The sequence below is a fragment of the Miscanthus floridulus genome, chromosome 19 (assembly GCF_019320115.1).
Source record: "Miscanthus floridulus cultivar M001 chromosome 19, ASM1932011v1, whole genome shotgun sequence".
NCBI classification, from domain to species: Eukaryota; Viridiplantae; Streptophyta; class Magnoliopsida; order Poales; family Poaceae; genus Miscanthus; species Miscanthus floridulus.
In genome coordinates, this window is record NC_089598.1 from 36,125,251 (window position 1) to 36,141,219 (window position 15,969).

The window sequence follows — 15,969 nt, forward strand, 5'->3', positions numbered from 1 at the left end:
ATGCCGCACAGTAATACATGTACTGTCCCTGCCCTCCCTTCAACTATAAAAGGAGAGGACTAGGGCCACTTAGGAGGGGGGCCGAAAAAACACACACGCACACATTCCAGCCGCTTGAGAGCAACGTCTCAGACGGTCTACACGACACCCTGCTGAGACCTGGGACTAGTTCCCTCTCTCCCTTAGCTTGTAACCCCCTACTACGAGCACTTCGGTGCAAGGAATACAAGTTCGATCTCTCAGACTGGACGTAGGGCACCGATTGCCTGAACCAGTATAAACCTTGTGTCTCTTTGCATCACCATCCGGAATCGGGAGCACGCAGAACAAATTCACTAGTCGGTTGAGGACCCCCCGGTCCGAAACACCGACAACATGCTAAGGCGCCGCTACGGGTAGTACTTGTGAAGGTCATTGATGTTCCATGTGTGAGGGAGCTGGTTACCCTCACTGTCTTAGAGATTGCCCCAGCTTTGGTTGTTGGAATGGCCAAGTATGAGCCTAGCCATTTTGGTTGAAGCTTGCCTGCCATCTTGGCGTTTTGCTTTCTGATGAGGACCATATCTCCTGAATTGATTTAGCGAGGGTTTACTTTCTTGTCTCTCCATCGGGTGGTTTCAGCTTGGTATAGGCGAAGGTTGTTGATTGCTTGGTATATGAGTTTTTCTGCGAGGTCATTTGTCAGCTGCTCTTCGTCTTCTGTGATAGCTGTGTCTTTAGCTAAGTTGATTCTTGGAGATTTGTGTGTGAGTTCTTCTGGTAGGACAGCTTCTTCTCCGAAGAGGAGTTTGATGGGTGTGAACTTGGTTGCCCTGGACTCGGAGGTGTTATGTGAGCTCCTCTGTCCATTTGCCTTTGGGTCTGCCATGTAATCTTTTCGAGATGCCTTGGAGGATTGTGTCGTTTGCTGTTTCGACGAGGCCATTGGACTATGGGTGTCTTACTGAGGCAAGGCAAACCTTCGTTCCAATCTACAAACAGAATTCCTTGAATACTTCGCTGTCGAATTGAGTGCCGTTGTCCACTGTCAGTTCTCTTGGTACTCCGAATAGGCATATGATTTGCTGTCAGAAGAATTTTTTGACAGTTTGCGAGGTTATGGTTGCTAATGGCTTTGCTTCTATCCATTTGGTGAAGTACTCAACAACTACTACCACATAGCAAAGGTTCCCTAGAGCTGTTGGTAGTGGTCCGACTAGGTCCATTGCCCATCGCTGAAGGGACCAGGTTGGGCAAATAAATGTGGTTGGTGCCCCTGGTCTGGAATAGAGCCTCAACTCCGCTATAACTTCAGCACACTCTAACACCCTTCGAATGGCTGGGCATGTGTATATATAGCCCAAACCCCAAATATAGCTGTTGTGACAGAGCACCGGATAAGTCCGATGCACCCCGCTCAAGAATTGTGAAGATGTCACGTCAGCTAGCTGTTGCCTTTCTCTGGTTCATTCTCTGGTGCTCTCACCGAAGGTTTCTTGTACCCATGAAACACGGACCATTCCAGTGGATGATAAAACGTTACGGAGAACATATATTTGCCCAAGTGCTGAACCAAGCCTTATCCCTGGTGCTTTGACAGCACTGCACCCCCGGAGATTTCCGGTGGCGGTGGGTACTGGACGATTTGACTGCAGGGTCCTCCCGATCGTAAACTTTGGTGTTGTGCTTGTGCCAGGACACCATCAACAAAATTCGGTGCTCTCTGTGCAGTACTGTTGAGCATAATTTCTTCGTGGATTTTCGTTCGGGCTTTTTCCACTTGATAGTTTAGACTTCTAGCAAGTCTTCTATGATCTTCTTAACATTTCTTTGGTCTTCCTTTAGGTGATCACTTGATCTTCATGTGCCCTAAAAGTTCAATCTGTCTTTGCATCCAAATGAACTAAATATCTTATATACTAGCAAACACATGGGTTCATTTGACCATGCTGTCAATCAACCACAAAACCACATATGACCCATGCTTGGTACCATTTTCTCACTGTTGTTAAAATGGATTCAATTTTAATTTGCATATTTTGTAACAGCTGGCAACATGCATGCCCTTAATAATTACACATAGCATTACTGCTCCTGCTACGTAGCATTACTACTCCTGCGCAGGTTGATGCGTATCTAATATTCAGCAGATCTGCATGCAGCGAACCTTTTTGCTTTGCTTTTCCATCTGCATGCTGCCCAGCCTTTTGCTCCCTTCCGTTTTACTGTACGTGCCATCAATGGCCGACGCTCCTCCTGCGTGCACTCTGCACTGCCACCGCCATGACCACGTCAAAATGCCCGTCTGTATAAATGTGCACGCTGCATCACCGGTTCACCGTCCGCCTAAAGTTGCATATATATGACCTGACCACCTCATCTCTGGTCCTCTCTACTACAAAGAAACTAAACCACACACAGATCAAGTATCCGACGACATGGAGATGGAGGTGAGTCCAAAACGGATTGTGCGAACTGCATGCGAGCACTCATATGAAGCTAGCATCGTTTCTTTCTACGTACGTACTTGACTTCTCTATCTGTCTAACCGTGGGTATATATTTTACTGTTGTATATATGTACCTACTAGAAGATGATTGGGTGGCAGATCCCGGCGTTTGGGATGTGGAACTACTGCAATGGTCTCTCCATCACGCAGTACTTCGACTCAGCCATGCAGGCCAGGCTGATGAAGCGCTGGAACCGCTGCGGCAGCGCCGCCGGCGCCGCCGTCGTGGTTGGCGAGAAAGCAGGCGCCGCCTGCGGGGAACAACAGCTTTTCTTGTTCAGGACCCCTTCTTTTCAACGCAACCCTGCAGCCCAGATCAAGGTATGTATATGTACGCAAGGCAGAAACTTACTGTTCACTGCTTGCACTGCCATTTTCCTAGATTGGAGTTACGCACGGCAGCATCTTATTGTTCACTGCTTGCACTGTCATTTTCCTAGATCGGAGTTACGCACGGCAGCAACTTATTGTTCACTGCTTGTACTGTCATTTCCCTATATCGGAGTTGATAAATAATTCGGATAAAATTACTTTAAAAAAAGATAAATAATCCGGATAAATGTCAGGTGATGGAGGGAAGTGGAGAAGCACTTTGACGGCAACGTGTTGCCGGACGTCGGCAGCGTGCAAGCTGACGAAGTTGTTGCATACCCAGTTAAGCGTAAGGTTGTTATTAGCAAAGCTGTGGATGAGGACCTGTACAAAGTGCCCCAACCACCGATGTACCAAAAACCTAGAAAGGTACATACTGTTACGTACAAAAGAATATCACGGATCGGAAAGCTATTTGTCCCAAGAATTCCTTTGTGACAAATTGTTTGCACAACTATTTCTTACATTGTTTAATTTCCAGTGATTTCTCGTCTCATGTGCTTAAAGGTGTGAATGCCTTTTTTTTTCTTCCCAATTTGTGTAGGTGGTCTTTTCTGTATAGAGATATATTACTAGACAGGTGATAAAACAATGTGCCCATGCTACAAAGTATCCCTTGAACATTTATTTTCATAAAAAGGTTCTATTTATAGTTCTGTCCCATCCCCCGCAGCAGTTAATTTTAATTTATTACTTACACACTGGGGAGTCATCCACTTGCATTGTTCAACTCAAAAATACTGCTAAAACCCACCTTTTTCTCACAAAATTATTGTCGTACTTTCAGATGAGAAAGGTGGTTTGGAGCATGTGGATTGGGTGCCTGGGTTTGGACTGCATTGCCTGACAAACAGGGTTGTTGTAATTTATTTACATATTTCTGTATGCAGTCCACAATAAATAATTATCAACCCTGTAGGGGTTGAATGTTTTTCTCTCTACTGTTCTGTTTTAATGTATTTATTTTGCATGAATCATTTAATTTTCCTAGTATCAAGAATTTTTCCTTTGTAACTTGCTACATTCTAGGTAATGCAATAGAAATATCCTAATCTCCACTTCAAATGGTCCTTTTTAGTACCGGAAACCGGAATATCCCCCATGAGATGACGATTTTTTTGATGTGGTAATTTAAAAAATCAATAAGAAAATTGGTAATTTCCTATCTATTGTTGCAAAACACACCGGGTAGTTAAGAAATACGCACAGAAATTATTGGTCTATGAGTTATAGAAGAATCAACACAAAATTGTGAATTTCCCTGTGTGTTCCAATGAAAACCATCAAGAGTCTTTGTAGAGAGGTGCAGAATGACATGCCCAAGATTGAGGCACGCTACCTTATATAAAATGGATAAAATCTTAACCGTGAGTTCCCTCCCCCTCTCTCCCTCACTTGGCCACCACTCCCCTCTCAAGAAGGGAGGGGAATGCGTAATATAGAGCGGACCGGCCAGGATCAAGCCCAGATAGAGGGAGCTATGGGCTGAACAGAAAAAGGAGAAAAAGATAAAGGAAGAGAAGGTTTAGTGGGCTAAGAAGGATGGCCTTCGGCCTAAAGTAAAGAAGGGAGAGTTTTCTTAAAATAAAATTTTCATTTTCTAACTTTTTTTGAAACACAAATTTAAACCTCTTTTATGCAAACAAGTTTTAAAACTCGTTTAAACCATTTGAGATTTTTATAAAACTTTGCACTTTTGAATACAACTTTTATTATTAGAGTTCAACCAGGTTTTGAAAATGAAACTTACTATATTCTTTTAGAAATACAATAAAACCTTTCTGCAGCCTAACCGATATTATCTCTTCCAAAGGTTTACAATATTAAGTCAGATCAGACACTTATGTACAATAAAGTCAATAGCACGTGCATGCTCAATAGCACGTGCAAGGAGCAGCTGTAATTAGAAGTCATGTGCATGTGGACGCTACTTGTTTGCGTCACTTCAAAGTAAATTACATGAGAGAGTTCTCCCGGGAAGTTGAAGATCATTCGTGTTATGCTGTCATCTTCATTCCAGCTGATCAGAGAGCTTACAGTTCCATTCTGTTGAATTGAGTGAATAAGCTGGCTGCATCATCTATTTATCGGCACCAATTTAGTGCGATAACCTTATAGTCCACTTGAATAGACGTGTTGGCTTTCTTTAATAACTTTTGATGCCCCAGATATCCCTAGATTGCGTTCTTAGTTTCTTGCTGACCTTGATTTCCATGTTGTCATTGCAGGTTGTTGCACCTATTCTTTATTGGGAATCAACAACTTTTAGCAGACCAGCAATTGCTCTAATATGTTTTGGCTCAATCGACTTATTCCCAAGTGTTTTGTTACCTTCTTCGCCCTTCATGTGGCTTGCGGGGATGACTTTTGGGTATCTTTATGGATTTTTGATAATCACAGTGGGGATGAGCGTAGGCATGTCATTACCGTATTTTATAGGCTCTGCATTCCACTATAGGATACATGTGAGTCAATTACTGTCGTTTTTCTTATGTTTTATCCAAATAGAATAGGAAACAGATTAGCAAATTACTTAGTTTTGAAAATATGGTTGTTATTTGTTCTGCAGAGATGGTTGGAGAAGTGGCCAAAGAAAGCAGCTTTTGTAAGGCTTGCTGTCGAAGGAGATTGGCATCATCAATTTAAGGTTGTTGCATTACTAAGGATTTCTCCATTTCCATATATAGTTTTTAACTATGCTTCTGTGGCTACGAATGTCAAATATTACCCATACATAGCGGGTTCTATGGCTGGAACCATACATGAAACTTTTCTTGCAATATACAGGTTTGTACTTACCTCATGTCTTCTGTTCTTTTGATCTTTTTTTCTGCTCCCTAATCATGCCTGATACTCATTGTGGTGAATTTGTGTTATTAAATAAATATACAACACTTTGGATGAAACCTTTAGCGTGTTATATCTGATTTACTCTTTGTGATAGCTGGTGAATTTGTGTTATTAAATAAATATACAGGCCCTGTCGAGCGGCTTCCTAAAGGCGGCGTGCGGAGTGCTCTTCAGCCGTGGCGGTAGCAGCCACGGCGGCCCATCGCGTGGCGGGGCGGATCCACTAAGGCGCGGCGAGCCTTCATCATGGCTCCGTCGACGTTGCCAACTCCTGCGCCGGTAAAGCTCCCACCCTTGGCCTCCTGTTTCTCTGTCCATCACTAGGGTTTGCACCACTCAGGGTGCACGGATCGATCTGCTCTCCCAGTCCGCCAATCCCTGGATCGATCCGTGCGCGGGCTCGGTCTACCCCGGGGTTCCGATCTGTTCCTCGCCTCGCTGGAGGAGGAGCCGGAGGAGATGAACGGTGCCGGGGGTTCCGATCTGCTCCCGTCCCTGGACCGATTCGTTCTTGGTACAATAAATGCATATTTAGAAAGGTTCTTTATTTGATTCAATTGTGCGTTTGCATGTACTTGATCGATACTATTTACTGGTAACTACAGTTGAAGGACTCTAATGTATATATTGACTACTACCGTTGAGATCATGTTTCTCTATTTTTACTACTACCATTGAAGTCAAATCAGGTTGTGATGTATATATTGACTTTTGTTCCTTTACAAATACAATGGGAAAAAATCAGTTTGGATTTCATCCCATAGGGCAAAAGAAAGTCATAATGACAGGACCAATGCAACAAGAATTATATTATTTTTCTTGGTTTACAGCTACCTTCAATGTATGCGTTGCCAATTTATTTGATATGGAGTACTTGGTTATACATTGTCCTGTTTGTAATGAACAAGGTAGAAAAATTGTACTCCTTTTCACTTTTAGACTACATATGTTTTCTATGTTTGATGATGGATTAGCAATTTGTGAACTGCTACAGTACTCATTGCGGGAAATTGAGAAGGTTGCTGAAAGAGATCTTACTGAACTCATATGGAATTGACTTGATGTTGCATAATGTGATTGAAATATCTGGACAAGCATAGGCTAAGAAAAGTTGAACCAGCAATCAAGGTTTGTGGTATAATTTTCTTTAAGGCTATTGAGTGAGGTTTTTCTTTTTTGAAATTGGGAGAGTGAAAATAAACTTTTGGTTGGAGATTTCCTGTGATGAGTACTGATTATCTGCTTTACTGGTAGCGAATATATGGATGCAATGTTATCTCATATTGTAGGCAAAGGACAAGGCTTGTTTCTTTTTGGGTGCTTCAGTTCTTTTCTACTCATCTGATAATTTGAATATTTGGTCCTCCACATAAATTGAAAATGATTGTACTCATGGTATAGTGTCTAGACCATGCATGGCAAAAATGGTGCATATTTTTTATATTATGGGCATGATAACCTAAGATAGTCGCACACAAAACCCCTTCTTCAACCTCCTCCACCCTTTTTGTGTCGTTCCTAACTGCCATTAGTAGCTTGTTGACTGTTAGGCTTAGGTTAAGGCCTTGTGTTGGGCCCGAGGTTTAGTAGGGATTGTTTGATACCAATCTTTTTCTTCCTTCGGAATGCCATCATCTGCAAAAGGCTTATTCTTGTCGTTAACATGAGGCTTTCTTCTTGAGGCTTTCCATGGTTTTGTAGAATGACGACAGTACATAAGGAGGCATCAATGAGCATAAATTGAGTGAATTAATTTTCATAGCACTGCAGGCTTTCACCGCACTACAGGCTTTCACCTCCGGGTTATGAGAGGTCGGGTGATTTGTTGGAGCGGCCGGTATTTAGGCAAAGTATGGGCACTAAACTAAAAAAAACTATATATATGTAACTACAAATACGGTTTGTGATTGTTGTGAGTAGGAGATACATGGGTATTTAAATAAATGTCTCCATCCAAAATTACAACTATGTGCTACAAACAGATTGTTGCGAATGTTACGGTCGAAATTATTTTTTTAACAATACAACGCACGATCGAATTTAAATTATCGTGGCATTATCTTGTTCCCGTTGCAACGCACGGGCATGATCCTAGCCGCATCACGAAAAAGTCTATACAGTAGAGTTGTGAGCCTGCGACGCTGCGCTCTCCGTGACTGTTAATTTCACAAACTATGCTTTTTGGATTAACTATCACTTTAACGTTGGTATTTAATTTTTACGATATTATTGTCTTATCGTTGGATCCATGTGTTTTTACTATAAATTGTTAGTTATCTCGTAGCAACATACGAGCACGCTACCTAGTAGTTAAATAAGGGCTACATGTGTTATCTGGTTTACCCGAGGCCGCGAGGGGGCAACGGCAGCTGCGGCGGGCGCGAGAAAGACCCGAGGCGGCAGCGGCGGGTGCGTGCGAGATCCTAGGTGGCGGCAGTGGGCGCGTGCATCATGAGCGCTGCGGCGTCCTTTCTACATGCCCCTGCCAAATTCTAGAACTTAAGAAAGCCATCTTGACATAGTTTTTATCCCTAGTCATTAGATATACACTGAAACAAGGAGTGTGGAGCAAGCAATAGACTGAATTACTATTACTATACCCTCTTCACTCAAGAGGACATAGTAATTTAGTATACAGGAGCATGAAGCAAGCAATAATATGTGGCATTGTACGCACTCAAAATATGTGCATGCAGCTACAAGTACAGACTTCACATGCTAGAGGTAAAGCACAAAATTCCAAGAATGGGCCATGCACCATGGCCCTCTTTTGAACCCGCCGGCAGCTTTAATTGGGCCATAGGTACACCGTGCTTGTACGGAGTACAAGTATTCTCTGCTTGCACTGTCATTTTCCTATATCGGAGTTGATAAATAATTCGGATAAAATTACTTCTTTTCAACGCAAGCCTGCAGCCCAGGACCCCAGGTCAAGGTATGTATATGTACGCACGGCAGCAACTTATTGTTCACTGCTTGCACTGACATTTTCCTAGATTGGAGTTACGCACGGCAGCATCTTATTGTTCACTGCTTGCACTGTCATTTTCCTAGATCGGAGCTACGCACGGCAGCAACTTATTGTTCACTGCTTGCACTGTCATTTTCCTATATCGGAGTTGATAAATAATTCGGATAAAATTACTTTAAAAAAGATAAATAATCCGGATAAATGTCAGGTGATAAGGAGGGAAGTGGAGAAGCACTGTGACGGCAACGAGTTGCCAGACTGCGGCAGCGTGCAAGCTGACGAAGTTGTTGCATACCCAGTGAAGCGTAAGGTTGTTATTAGCAAAGCTGTGGATGAGGACCGGCCTGTACAAAGTGCCCCAACCACCGATGTACCAAAAACCTAGAAAGGTACATACTATTACGTACAAAAGAATATCACGGATCGGAAAGCTATTTGTCCCAAGAATTCCTTTGTGACAAAATTGTTTGCACAACTATTTCTTACATTGTTTAATTTCCAGTGATTTCTCATCTCATGTGCTTAAAGGTGTGAATGCCTTTTTTTCTTCCCAATTTGTGTTGGTGGTCTTTTCTGTATAGAGATATATTACTAGACAGGTGATAAAACAATGTGCCCATGCTACAAAGTATCTCTTGAACATTTATTTTCATAAAAAGGTTCTATTTATAGTTCTGTCCCATCCCCCGCAGCAGTTAATTTTAATTTATTACTTACACACTGGGGAGTCATCCACTTGCATTGTTCAACTCAAAAATATTGCTAAAACCTACCTTTTTCTCACAAAATTATTGTCGTACTTTCAGATGAGAAAGGTGGTTTGGAGCATGTGGATTGGGTGCCTGGGTTTGGACTGCATTGCCTGACAAACAGGGTTGTTGTAATTTATTTACATATTTCTGTATGCAGTCCACAATAAATAATTATCAACCCTGTAGGGGTTGAATGTTTTTCTCTCTACTGTTCTGTTTTAATGTATTTATTTTGCATGAATCATTTAATTTTCCTAGTATCAAGACTTTTTTCTTTGTAACTTGCTACATTCTAGGTAATGCAATAGAAATATCCTAATCTCCACTTCAAATGGTCCTTTTCAGTACCGGAAGCCGAAATATCCCCCATGAGATGACAATTTTTTTGACATGGTAATTTAAAAAAAAAACAATAGGAAAATTGGTAATTTCCTATCTATTGTTGCAAAACACACCGAGTAGTTATGAAATACGCACAAAAATTATTGGCCTATGAGTTATAGAAGAATCAACACAAAATTGTGAATTTCCCTGTGTGTTCCAATGAAAACCATCAAGAGTCTTTGTAGAGAGGTGCAGAATGATAGGCCCAAGATTGAGGCACGCTACCATATATAAAATGGATAAAATCTTAACCGTGAGTTCCCTCCCCCTCTCTCCCTCACTTGGCCATCACTCCCCCTCTCAAGAAGGGAGGGGAATGCGTAATATAGAGCGGACCGGCTAGGATCAAGCCCAGATAGAGGGAGCTATGGGCTGAACAAGAAAAGGAGAAAAAGATAAAGGAAGAGAAGGTTTAGTGGGCTAAGAAGGATGGCCTTCGGCCTAAAGTAAAGAAGGGAGAGTTTTCTTAAAATAAAATTTTCATTTTCTAACTTTTTTTGAAACACAAATTTAAACCTTTTTTATGCAAGCAAGTTCTAAAACTCGTTTAAACCATTTGAGATTTTTATAAAACTTTGCACTTTTGAATACAACTTTTATTATTAGAGTTCAACTAGGTTTTTAAAATGAAACTTACTATATTCTTTTAGAAATACAATAAAACCTTTCTGTAGCCTCACCGAGACTATAATAAATTATTTTCACACAATAAAGTTAATGCAAGCATGCCATAGAAACATATTTTCCCTATGCAACAAAAAAATGAACGCAACAAAAAGTTTATACCCATCCCAATGTCATAGGATTAATTTAGAACATATTTTCCTCCTCCTGCTACACATTTAGTCATATATATCTAAATTAGTTCTTAGAAAATTAAAAAAAATTAAAATTAGGGTATTACTTCAATTTTATATTCTGAAAAGCTGGCATGACATTGAGAGAGCAACATTTAGAATGATATATTATTCTAAATCATATTAAAATAAATTTAAAGTAATTTTATCTGAATTGTTCACCAAATATTTTTTAGCCAGATTGGTAATCCAACGTAGAATGAAATTGTCATTTTAAGAAAATGCTAATGAGATTGTCATCTATATCTGGAACAACATGATTGTCATTATTGTTTGTTTATAGTGACTAGAAGACTTTTGGAGACGGCTCTGATCCATTTTGATCATGTTCAAAATTTAGATCGACAGTATTGTCATTGTTGTTTGTTTATAGTGACTAGAAGACTTTTGGAGGCTCTGATCCGTTTTGGTCCACTTGTGTAACATTGAAAAGCACAAGACCTTCACTGATACTCTACATAGATAAGTCCTCATAAAGCTATTCCCAATGCTTTGTATCAGCCCTATTTCCGACATTGCTGTGTTATAGAAATACAAGTATGATACAAGTGATCCAATATATAGTATCTTGGTGTTTTTCGTAGGAACCTCAAAACAATTAATTGTTGTGTCTATTCTAACTATGACAATGGGTAATGTTGTTTCTAGTTTTCCAGCATTAGTTATGGAGCCTAAATTATCAACATGTTTGGTTCTTGTCCAGGATAATACACTAGGACCAAGCAACGACGCCAAGTGTTCGATTTTAAATGCTTAGGGACTTGTTTAGCTGTGCATCAATGCACTCCAATCCACATAGGTGGAGAGGCATTGGGGATGAAATACCTTATAAAATTTGGATTGGATTGGCGTGCAGTCAAACAAGCCCTAGGATGGATGCATATATCTAGGATTCTAGGTGTGGCCCAAGGCGAGGGCGCCAACCAACCGACCTTATATTATGATGATGTATAACAAATTCATCTGAATGATTTTATTTCATCTCTTTTCGTTAGTTTGTTGCCACCTCAATAAAAAAAATCCTAGGCATCTGACTAATGAGTACGATAGGGGTGTCCCATAGTGTGAGCGATGAGAGGACCTTCCTGATAAAATAAAGAGCAGGCCAGCGGGGTCACCATGAAATTGGATCATTGCCGTGATGCGACTCGAGAGAGATGTTCTTTTCCCCAAATTGCATGGCGCACCTTTTCTCGCGTTTCACAGTCACGTATTTGAATCTTTCTCTGCGTTTTATAGTTTCACAAGCGGCGAAAATATGTCCAAATCTGGATGGACTATTTTGTATTTTCACGCTGAATATGCGCAGAACGGCAGAAGTTCATGTATGTACTTGTTGCTGGTTCTTTATTATGAGCCCATGTTGTTCCTTTAGGCTATAATGGGAAACGATGTTGGATACAATTAACGACGCCTTTCATTCTCATTCTTTTCTTTAGTGGAATAGTTATTTTAGTTCCTCAACTAGCGTTCGAGGTTCTAAACTTTTAAAATGACCGTTTAAATTCTCAAATTTTATTTTAGCCTTAGTTTAATCATAGGACTATCAAAGCGACAATTTTGCATTTTCCCTCAAAAAAGCGACAATTTGCATTTTGTGCTTAATTTTGTCGGTAACCATCAAAGTGTGCTTAGGTCCTTAAACTTTTCTTTTAGGCTCAACTTTGTCCCTCGTCCTATGTGGAACGTTGCACCATCATGTCTGGTCTGCTCCACCATCCATGATTTGAAATAAAAAAATCATATTAAAATAAAAATATCAGTAATGGTCCTCAATCACGCTGAGCTCGCCGAAACCCGCCCAACCCGAGCCCAATTCCGTTCAGGTCCTGGCTGATCAGGCGGCTCCTCACCAGCATGATCTGGGGTAGCATCCCCCCGCGGATGCTAGCCTGATCAGGTCCCCACAGTCGATGGGTTCGCCCGGGTCCACCAATGGCAGACGCGGCGAGTACGTGAGGATCCCGGAGGAGGTGGAGGTGGCGTCCAAGGGGGAGGGGGATGCCGCGGCGGCCGTCAAGGCAGCCATGACGGCGGAGTGCCCGAGGGTGCTGCGGTGCCACGCGATCTGGTGGTGGGCCAAGGTCGCCGTGCTCGGGATCGTCCTTGCTGGGGCCGGAGCTGCTGCGGTTGTCTTCCTTGGCCCGCTCCTTATCAAGAAGGTGCGTGTTCTCCCCCATCCCTCCTCCCTCCCCTCCACCGCCGCCTCCTTTGAGGGGGATTGCTTGCATCACAGATCGTGCGGAAATTGCTCGCAAACGGGAGATCTTTCCTATCGCTTCTGAGTTTTGCTCCTGCTGTGTCCGTCGAATCGTCGGTTGCGATGCGGTTTCGATTTGTGCAGGAATGCTTGGATATTTGTTGATATTTTTGTTTGTTTGTGGTAGAAACATTTTTCCTTTCTTGGTTTGTGTTATTATATGTTTTTTTTTGTGGCTAGCTCATGAGAATAGGTGACATGACTAATTTTCATTTTGCCAATATTACCAGCAAAAGGATGAGGTTGTCAAGAGTTTTAGGATCTCAATCTGAAGCAGAGCTTAGAATAGAATACCAATAAATTTCATTGAGATATTAGTTTTTGTTGGAGTTGTTCCAAATTCACTCCAGGATATAGGCCAGGCTTCTGACGGAGCGAAGCGGAGGCCCGTCGCCGGAGACTTGATTCTCTGGTAAGCCGCCATAGGCGTGTAACCCAAAACTCTTGAGATAGTGAGATTGTTGCTGGCTGGTGCCTGTGGTTTTTCCCCTTCACATCGGAGGGGTTTTCCACGTTAAATCGTGTGTCTCCTCTGTGGCTGATTCTTTACTTCATATTCTTATACGTCGTTCATAACAGTTTTAAAGATTACTGGGACCGTATAGGATGTCGTTGTTCAAAGAACACATTTAGCATTATTCCCAACTGTAATACAGGAGAAGGAGAAATGCTTTGCCAATTCTTGAAGTTTTGACATGAGCCAATGCCTCTCACTGGTATTTAGTAGTCCAATATGTGGGGTCTGCAGGCATGGTGCTCCCTCCAGTAGTGTATGTGCTTTCACCAAAAGGTGAATAGGTAGGAATAGTCTCACAAACCAACCGGTTCTTGATTTTTTGGATGTTATAAGATGCGGTACAGATTTCCAGTGAATCTTATTGTGACGGGCATCATGGCTACAATTTTTTTGGTGGCCTTCTTCACTCAAGAGGACAGTAATTCAGAATACAGGAGCATGAAGCAAGCAATAATATGTGGCATTGTACGCACTCAAAATATGTGCATGCAGCTACAAGTACAGACTTCACATGCTAGAGGTAAAGCACAAAATTCCAAGAATGGGCCATGCACCATGGCCCCCTTTGAACCGGCCGGCAGCTTTAATTGGGCCATAGGTACACCGTGCTTGTACGGAGTACAAGTATTCTCTGCTTGCACTGTCATTTTCCTATATCGGAGTTGATAAATAATTCGGATAAAATTACTTCTTTTCAACGCAAGCCTGCAGCCCAGGACCCCAGGTCAAGGTATGTATATGTACGCACGGCAGCAACTTATTGTTCACTGCTTGCACGGACATTTTTCCTAGATTAGAGTTACGCACGGCAGCATCTTATTGTTCACTGCTTGCACTGTCATTTTCCTAGATCGGAGTTACGCACGGCAGCAACTTATTGTTCACTGCTTGCACTGTCATTTTCCTATATCGGAGTTGATAAATAATTCGGATAAAATTACTTTAAAAAAGATAAATAATCCGGATAAATGTCAGGTGATAAGGAGGGAAGTGGAGAAGCACTGTGACGGCAACGAGTTGCCAGACTGCGGCAGCGTGCAAGCTGACGAAGTTGTTGCATACCCAGTGAAGCGTAAGGTTGTTATTAGCAAAGCTGTGGATGAGGACCTGTACAAAGTGCCCCAACCACCGATGTACCAAAAACCTAGAAAGGTACATACTATTACGTACAAAAGAATATCACGGATCGGAAAGCTATTTGTCCCAAGAATTCCTTTGTGACAAAATTGTTTGCACAACTATTTCTTACATTGTTTAATTTCCAGTGATTTCTCATCTCATGTGCTTAAAGGTGTGAATGCCTTTTTTTCTTCCCAATTTGTGTTGGTGGTCTTTTCTGTATAGAGATATATTACTAGACAGGTGATAAAACAATGTGCCCATGCTACAAAGTATCTCTTAAACATTTATTTTCATAAAAAGGTTCTATTTATAGTTCTGTCCCATCCCCCGCAGCAGTTAATTTTAATTTATTACTTACACACTGGGGAGTCATCCACTTGCATTGTTCAACTCAAAAATATTGCTAAAACCCACCTTTTTCTCACAAAATTATTGTCGTACTTTCAGATGAGAAAGGTGGTTTGGAGCATGTGGATTGGGTGCCTGGGTTTGGACTGCATTGCCTGACAAACAGGGTTGTTGTAATTTATTTACATATTTCTGTATGCAGTCCACAATAAATAATTATCAACCCTATAGGGGTTGAATGTTTTTCTCTCTACTGTTCTGTTTTAATGTATTTATTTTGCATGAATCATTTAATTTTCCTAGTATCAAGACTTTTTTCTTTGTAACTTGCTACATTCTAGGTAATGCAATAGAAATATCCTAATCTCCATTTCAAATGGTCCTTTTCAGTACCGGAAACCGGAATATCCCCCATGAGATGACGATTTTTTGACGTGGTAATTTAAAAAATCAATAAGAAAATTGGTAATTTCCTATCTATTGTTGCAAAACACACCGGGTAGTTATGAAATACGCACAGAAATTATTGGTCTATGAGTTATAGAAGAATCAACACAAAATTTTGAATTTCCCTGTGTCTTCCAATGAAAACCATCAAGAGTCTTTGTAGAGAGGTGCAAAATGACAGGCCCAAGATTGAGGCACGCTACCATATATAAAATGGATAAAATCTTAACCGTGAGTTCCCTCCCCCTCTCTCCCTCACTTGGCCACCACTCCCCCTCTCAAGAAGGGAGGGGAATGCGTAATATAGAGCGGACCGGCTAGGATCAAGCCCAGATAGAGGGAGCTATGGGCTGAACAGGAAAAGGAGAAAAAGATAAAGGAAGAGAAGGTTTAGTGGGCTACGAAGGATGGCCTTCGGCCTAAAGTAAAGAAGGGAGAGTTTTCTTAAAATAAAATTTTCATTTTCTAACTTTTTTTGAAACACAAATTTAAACCTCTTTTATGCAAACAAGTTTTAAAACTCGTTTAAATCATTTGAGATTTTTATAAAACTTCGCACTTTTGAATACAACTTTTATTATTAGAGTTCAACTAGGTTTTT

The 15,969-nt window shown here is 41.3% G+C and overlaps 1 pseudogene; it reads left to right on the top strand.

Annotated features, from left to right (window-relative positions):
* The first annotated feature begins 2,401 nt into the window (after positions 1 to 2,401).
* Positions 2,402 to 9,821, top strand: LOC136525230 (uncharacterized; annotated as a pseudogene).
* The last annotated feature ends 6,148 nt before the right edge of the window (positions 9,822 to 15,969 follow it).